This window comes from Carassius gibelio, chromosome B13 (assembly GCF_023724105.1).
Source record: "Carassius gibelio isolate Cgi1373 ecotype wild population from Czech Republic chromosome B13, carGib1.2-hapl.c, whole genome shotgun sequence".
Classification (NCBI taxonomy): domain Eukaryota; kingdom Metazoa; phylum Chordata; class Actinopteri; order Cypriniformes; family Cyprinidae; genus Carassius; species Carassius gibelio.
Genome location: NC_068408.1, coordinates 5493015 through 5501729, shown reverse-complemented (window position 1 = coordinate 5501729; position 8715 = coordinate 5493015). Strand labels below are relative to the sequence as shown.

The window sequence follows — 8715 nt, the reverse complement described above, 5'->3', positions numbered from 1 at the left end:
ACCTTCAGCTATAAGTGTGATTGTATATAGGCTGCTGTTCTGATCTGAATTCTGTATGTAGCTTTATTTAGCTGTCATACTGCCTGTGATAGGATGTCTTGGTTATTAGGTTATTGTGTTATATGTTGTTAGGTGTTGTTGTATGGTTTATGTGGTGTTAATATGTTATTGTGTATTTTGGTATGCTTTGTTTGATGTAGATTTTTTTTTTTTTTTTGCTGCCTGTCTTGGCCAGGGACCATTTGAAAAAGAGACTATAGTCTCAATATGATTTCCCCTGGTTAAATAAAGGAATACAAATCTGTGCAAAACAACTAAAAGAGTTGTATTATGCATGCCATGCCAGTAGTTGGCGATGTCACTTTTTAAAGAAACATTACACATCTCTGCACATACACTTTCGTGCAGACTGAACATGTAATATGCATGTGCATGACACCATTTTCAGAAATGTGTTTTTTTAGTCTACACAGAGATGATAATTCAAAAACTTGCACTTTAAAACCCATTTTCAAAAGTTTGCCATACCATATGATACCATACCAAACACCATATATTTCACATTGTTAAAAGCCTTCCAACAAATAATTTCTGAAACATGATGAAACAAAGTCATAATATGCTACTATTGATGGCTGTCAACAGAGAAACATGCTTGTTAACCCTAATAATGGTGTACTACTGACCAGTAGATGTTAAAAGCATAATGCTGACTGGCCAATCTCTGAGCTCATGGATACAGCAGGCCTGTCACCTGACACTTCATTGTCACATGACATCATGCACCTGCCATGTTTGGAATGAAGGTGAGTGTTTGATTCAACATCTTGAATTTCAGCTCAAGACATCCAAAACTTAAGTATGTGTAGTTTATGATAAATATATTAGGGGTGCTCCGATCACGATCGGCCGATGGTTATGCGCATCTCATCAGTAAAGCCGGTTTTCTAATCAGTGGTAAATTCCATCAGGTGCGTGATTTCACATAGAGCAGCTGTTACTACACAGAACCATTGTTAATAGAGAAGATGCGCAAATCCACTTCATTTTCAGCGTTTATTGGCGCATCTTCTCAGTTAACAACGGCTCTGTGTAGTGTAAAAAAAAAAAAAAAAAAAAAGAACTGTAAGAAGAGGTTAATAGATCAGACTAGTCTCATTGCACTGCATGTTTTTGATTCTCAAAAAAGAACTGGTCATAAGAGTACTTTGTTTATGAAATGGACTATTCTGATTCGCTAAAAGATCAACTTCTCATGAACCAGGCTAAGTCTACTCTGGTTGCACGAAATGTTTTTGATTCATTAAAATAACTTGTTCATAAGATTCATTTGAATAGACTGGTTTCAGTGCATGTTTTTGATTCACTGAAAAGAAGGGGTGATATACCGCATCATAACAGTTAGATGAAGTGTCATGTTATTTATGTTTGCGTTTGTGAGAGGACAACACAAAATAAATTTTTTTTTCTTACCAATTCAGGTACATGGGCATTCATTTCCAGCACATTCAATTCGGACTGCCAGCATACAACTCAGTAAGATTATTATTATTTATTTTCCGACACTATCAGATGGGTGTGCAAAATATGTGTGAAATGGAATATTTCTCATAGGTATAGTTTCTCTTTGGCTCAACTGAGAAGACAGTATTCACAAAAAAAAGAAAAAAAAAAAAAAAGAAAAGAAAAATAGTGCATGTCAATCATAGTCTGTGGAATGCTGGTGTTTTTCATCTCAGTCAGTGCTCTGCTGGTCAGCGGTCAGGCTGTTGAAGGAGAGGAGTGTGTTTTGTTGTTTTGTTTCCTCATTAGCAGGCCGAGCTGTGATTGTGACAGAATTTTTTAAAACAAGGCTTAAAGCCTACCTCTTTGAGAAGGCTTTTAGTGTATAAGCCAACAGGAGTTTATTATGTCTATTATGTCTTATGTCTTTATCGTTTCTATGTATTCTTCTGTTTAAATTATATCGTTCCGCACAATGGTCAACCATCGTTGTTTTATTGTGCTTTATAAATAAAACAGATCAAATCAAAGAACGGAGTCTGGCTGCAGAATGGAAGATTCGCTCAGACAGAGACAAAAGGGTCTGCCGGTGTTTGATCTTATTGATTTATTTCACCAGGATCTCAGAGTTTCTGTATAATACAACAATGACTGAATGTAAACGCGCACACTCGGGGAATGCAAACACGTGCAAGGAAACTAAGAACACACAAATGCATTCTTAAAAAAAAATGTTTCAAGGTGTTTTCAGGTGAATGTCTATGGACATCTATGCATCTGTGGCATGTTGATTACTACAGACTAATTTCAACCATGCTGCATATGTGACCCTGGACCACAAAACAAGACATTAGCACATTTTTCTCTGTTTTTTTTTTTTTTTTTTGTAATTGAGATTAATACATCATCTGAAATGTGAATAAATAGGCTTTCAATTGTTATGTAGTTTGTTAGGATAGGACAATATTTGGCCGAGATACAGTACAACTATTTGAAAATCTGGAATCTGAGGGTGCAAAAAACAAAACAAAAAAACATTCAAGTATTAAGAAAATTGCCTTTAAAGTTTACCAAATTAAGTTCTTAGCAATGCATATTACTAATCACATTTCTTTTACAAAATATCTTAATGGAACATGATCTTTTCCATAAAATAAAAATTTATAGTTTTGACATACAATATATTGTTGGCTATTGCTACAGTGACTGTTCTTGTGGTCCAAGGTTACATATAGTTATAACATTTTAGGGCATCTTAATCCTGATCTGCATTCATGTCTGTTGCAAATTCAAAGTTATCTGTATCAATATTTGGATTGTCAGGATTAGGCCAAGATCCCCCCCCCCCCCCCCCCCAAAAAAAGAGAAAATGTAAATCTTGTTTACTGAAAAACTGTTTACTCACCCTCGAGTTGTTCCAAACCTTATAATTTCTTTATTTTGTTGTCCATAAAAATACAGGGTGTAAAATAAATATCAAAAATGTGACATTTTTTCTAAGTAAATGTATCTCTAAAGGTGCTGTTGACATAAATTTCTCACCAGATGTCGGTAACTACCCAAGTAATTCATACATATAAAAAAAAAAAAAACTAAACTAAACAGATATGTTCAGAAATGAAGTTCTGTGTAATAAATTGTAATGAAACGGGGAAAAATATTGAACACATGAAGAAAGGAAGGTCCAAAAAGGTTCAGTCCCAACTGATGGCCTGTTAAAATGTGTCTCATGACCAAAGTATCACATAAGAAACATTTCATGATGGGTAAAAGCAAAGAGCTCTCTCAAAAACCTTTGGCGCCTCATTGTTACGTACTGATGGCATTGGTTACAGAAGGATTTCTATACTTCTGAATGTTCCAGTGAGGACTGTTGGGGTCATAATCCAGAAGTGGAAAGAACATCTTTTCACCATAATCCGGCCATGAGCAGGTGCTCCTCGCAAGATTTCTGACAGAGTGAAAAGAATTATCAGAAGAGTTGTCTAATAGCCAAGGACCTCTTATGGAGAGCTTCAGAAAGACCTGGAATTTGCACATACAATTGTTTTAAAGAAATCTATAAGTAATGGACTCAACCACCATGGCCTGTATTCACAACATTTAGACAAGCCTGTGAAATACTTGGAGAATATAGACTTGTCAGATTAGACAAAAAATGTATTATTTGGATGCCATAATACATACCATGTCTGGAGGTCAAATGGCACTGCACATCATGGTGTCGCACTTGCAAAATGTATATAATTGAAGGAAAGATTAATGGATAAATGTACAGAGACAATCTTGATTAAAAAAAATTGCTGCCATCCACCAGGAGACAGAAGATGCAATGACGGTGGACATTTTCGTGAGACAATGATCCCAAACAAACAGCCATTGAGGCTCTCAGTTGGTTTCAGAGAAAGAAAGTAAAGCTGTTAGAATGGCCCAACCTATCACCTGACTTGAATCCAACAGAAAATCTATGGAAGGAAGTTAAGATCAAAGTTCATAGAAGAGGCCCATGGAACCTTCAAGATTTGAAGACTGTTTGTGTGAAATAATGGGCCGACTAGTTTCTCCATACAGGAGGTACCTTGAAACTGTCATTACTGACAAATGCTTTTGTACGAAGTTTTAAATACATTTTAATAAGTGTGTTCAATACTTTTTCCTTGGGTCATTCCGTTTTATTACGCAACTAAATTTCTGAACTTATTTGTATTGTTTTCCTTTGTAGGTATGGATTAATTGGGTTTTTATCAGGTGAAAACATGTCATCAGCACCTTGACCTGTTCAATACTTATTTTACCCGCTGTAGATATTTTGAGGAATGTGTGTAACCAAACAATTGCTGGTCCCCATTGACTTCATAGTTCAGTTCAATTTTATTTACAGTATATAGCACATTTAAAAACAACCATGGTTGACCAAAGTGCTTAACAATGTGCAGAAAAAACACAGACAAATAAGACAAATACAGTAAAAACATCACAATGTCTTAGCTCAGCTCGAAACAAAAGCCAAGGAATACAGGTGAGTCTTAAATAGTGAAAATTCCAACAGTCTGAGCAGTTCTTATGTTTACACGTGAACTATTCCACAAATTAGGTACCACCACTTAAAAAGCTTGGTCACCATTTATTTTTAGCCTGGCTGTCAGAACATAACACTCTTATATATCTTATTATTTTACTTTTTTTAATACTTTTTATATTTTACTATTTTTACTATATATATATATATATATATATATATATATATATATATATATATATATATATATATATATATATATATATATATATATATATAGCTTATGTTCATCAAGACAAAGGAAGTTTTTATCCAGCCATATTTTTTTTTTTTATCTCTCAGGCAATTATGTAATGACAAAAAATTAAGCTTTGACATTTGTTTTGACAGGCAAATAAATTTGTACTTCATCCGCATAACAGTGGAAGGAGATATTGTGTTTTCTAAAAATGTACCCAAAGGACAGCATATACAAAGGAAACAACATAAGTATCAATATTGATCCTTGGGGGATGAAAAAAGAGGAGCAGCAGATGAAGAAAATTCACCAAGGTGAATGGAAAAACTTCTGTCTGTCAAATACGATTGAAACCATTTAAGGGCTATGCCCTTAATGCAGACACACTGTTTTAGTTTAAAAAAAAAAAAAAAAAAAAAAAAAAAACTGGTTGAAAACTGGAATTTCACTCCATTCACATTTTCATATATAAAGTTCACACTATATATTAATAATTAGTCTAGTCATTGCATTAAAATGTTTGATTAGATTTTTTTTTTTATTAAAAAAAGTCCATATTCTTTCTTAGAAACAGTCAACAAAGTGCTATTTTATCTTGATCATTATTCATCTTTCTTGTGTTTTTCATTTATAACGTTCTTAATTTGTCATGCCAATAATTGCACATTTGCATAGCCAAAGCACCTGCAATAGTGCAAATAAATGCACATAAAGTGAGGATAATAGACACTATGCAAATCAATTTAAGCATTGACTTTCTCTCTGTGTGGTTCAAACACAGTCCAACGATTACAAATGCTCACTCTTTAGAATTGGCATGAGAACTTCAAAATGCTTGATAAGATATAGGCTCTTAACTAGGGCCAAATAAGACATTGATATCCTTGAAAAGGAAAGTCTGGCCATGGGAATAACTTTCACGTTCCAATTACGATAAAAGTGGAATGGTGTAAGGAAGTAAAAGGTGATAGATTTACAGAAATTATATATTTTCTTCTTCTCCATATTTCTCAGTAGGGAATAATATTCCTTTTAGAAAGCAGTGATATTCCTTCTGAATTGATTCTGATTTATCTCAGAAATGTGACTGGAGCAGATACCGATCTCACAGTTCCGCTGTGTTTCTTGTTTTTCTTTGCCTGTTACGATGATAAGGGGAGCACGCGTGACATCTTCGGCCCTCTTAGCCCTCGGGTGAAGTGACATGCTGGTAAACACCTGCGTCCTGGTGGGGCTGATGTGATCAGCGTACGTGTGACGCTCGGCTCGTTGGCCTGTAGATAATGGGAATACGCAAAGGTGTAAATGAGCTCTGTGCACGGCTGACAGGGTCTTTATGGATGGTCGCCTGCTATTGCACGTCTAAGAGGAAGATCCATTTCTGATGGCCATTAGAGTGTCGCCCCAGCACAGGCCCGCTGATGCTTTGCAAAGATCCAATTTAACACGCCAGGCCTGTTCACGTCCCAATAACATCAGCTCTCATCCTGTGGGTGGCCATCATAAGCAGATATCATTGTGCTTATCAGGATGAGATGGGTCTAGAATATGTGAGGTTGATTTTTGTAGCTTTTGTTCAGTGATGGATGCCCGGAAGGGCTGAATTTCAGTCAGATCATTCTGCTGCTGCTTATGACAGTGGTGCAGTTTGGACAATATAGAAGTTAAATTCAATATGAAATCAAAATTGACCCTATTTTTGTATATAACCTCCACTTTTCAAAATCCAATCAAGTCTTACAGTACTATTACTCTGCTGAATATCCAGAAAAAACATCATGGTATGAAAATAAAATGATGTGACTTTAAAATAAATGTTAACTAGACTTCTGTGGATTAGTAAAAAATGTGGTTAACCTGGAAGGATAATGTTATTTTGTGCAAAATAATCCATCACTTTTCAGAGTTTTTTTTTTCTTTTCTTTTTTTATATATCTGGTAATGCAAACAATCAGGTTACTGTGCACTGGTGCAAAAAAATAAAAGTGATGAATAAATCGCGAAGATGTGATTTTGAGCGCAACTAGAAGTGAAATTTGATGCATATAGCCATTAAATACTTTCAAAGACTTGTTGTTTCCATCCCATCTTACAAAGGCTGCAAAAAAAAAAATCATTTGTCATGTTGACTTGGTCTCTCTTTCCCGCTCTTTTTCTACTTTCCTTTCTCTTACATGCTCATTTTCACTCAATATCCTGTTAATCTTGAGTACGTATAGAGTAGTACTGCATCCTTCATAACTCCAAAAAGTCTTTAGTTTTATTATATTTATAAGAGAAAGATAGTCTGAACTGATTTTTACCGGAAAAACACGAGCGCCTGGAGGCGTGACGTGTGGGCGGAGCTAAAGAATCACGAGCGCCAGTAGGCTTTTGCGTTGAGAGCGTTTGGAAGCTAAGACATTACTGTGAAGAAAAAAACATCTAAAAGAAACCATGGCTAACAGTCAGATTCAGCGTATATTTATGATCCGGAATCAGATCCAGAGGCTGAAATTTAACAAGAGCAGCATCAGCAACGACGTCTCTATGTTAGGGCTGTGCAAAAAATCAAATGCGATTTTCATGTACATCTCATCAGTAAAGACGCTCCTGTAATTAGAAGTATATCTCCAGCACGTGTGTTCAGATCAGGGTTGCAAGGTTTTCACAACAAATCCTGCCCAGTTGCTTCTCAAAACTAGCCCAATCCCGCTTCCAGAAGGTTCCCCGATAAAACATTGCTTCCCGGGGTTAAAATATACGTTTTTTAGCAGGGTTGCCTTGGTAAAATTTCGTGTTTTAGGGGCTAAATATCACGTTATTTGTATTGGGGTCGCTATGACCCACGGACATGAAAAACAACCACCACAGACTTGGCAACACTGGTTGGCATTTACTACACCGAGCCGTAATTCACTGACAATCTACACAAAATCGATGTTAAAAAACGCAGGCGATTTTGTGTCAGTTATCGGTAGACTACAGCTCTCAAAAAAAAAATGGCAGAGCAAATAGGAAAAACACAACTAATTGCAATTATTGTTGTTGTTATATGGCACATGGTTAATAAGCCATTAGTAATCTAAAATCTTGGAGTCTATATATCTCTGGTTGCTTCTGATGAAAAGTTAGCTCTTTGACATGCAGTCAGTTTCAGCAGGACTCATTGTAACCGTGGTGACAGCCCCGGGATCACTCTGAGGAGAGGAAGTGAGGGCTGACATGCTGTTCAGAGCACACTCAGTATTGAGCGCTGGATGTGGAAAAAGCACATGCATATTTTATAGATGTCAGCACTTATTTAGGATCAGATTAAGAAGAGAAAGACAGATTGGAGGATAAGGACAGAAGGGAACGTTAAGTAGGAGACACTGGAACTACTGTGTAACTAGATTTTTACATTTTCTGAAGAAAATATGAGTGGTGCTTGCCTGTGTAAAACTCAACATGATGCTAAGGTTTTTTGAGTGGTTCTTAGAGTGATTTATGTGGTTGCAAGGGTGTTGTGAATGGTTGCTACCTGTAGATGGCTGATCATTGCAAATCTTTACAAAATCTTTTTTAAAACTGTTAGCTCCTCTTTTTCTCATCAAGGCCATTGATTGTAAGGATAGTTTATAGCCTTCTCTGCTGAAAAAAATAAAAAAAAAATAAAAAAATAATAATAATAATAAAAATGCTTAAACGAGCCAGAGCTGTTTTGCTGGTGTTTACTGGTTTGAGCCGGGTCACTGGTCTTAAATGGTTTAAACGGGTCTCACACCCTACAATCTTAAAAATAAAGGTGCTTCACGATGCCATAGAAGAAACTTTTTTTTCTGTTTCACAAAAGTTTATTTGTGACGAAGGAAGGTTCTTCAGATTATGAAAAGGTAAGAAAGAGATGGTTCTGACTGCATGGTTCTTTGTGATTTCATCACTGTAAAGAACCTTTATTTTTAAGAGTGTAGTCAAGCTAGTGATTACAGTAATG

At 35.8% G+C, this 8715-nt stretch overlaps 1 long non-coding RNA gene across 1 annotated transcript in view; it reads left to right on the top strand.

The window, feature by feature from the left end:
* Positions 1–740: 740 nt before the first annotated feature.
* Positions 741–8715, top strand: part of LOC127969713 (uncharacterized) — a 33380-nt gene continuing 25405 nt past the window's right edge. The window contains exons 1-2 of the long non-coding RNA XR_008156336.1: positions 741–806; positions 1482–1536. This is a non-coding gene — a long non-coding RNA (uncharacterized LOC127969713). The remainder of the gene's footprint in view (positions 807–1481; positions 1537–8715) is intronic.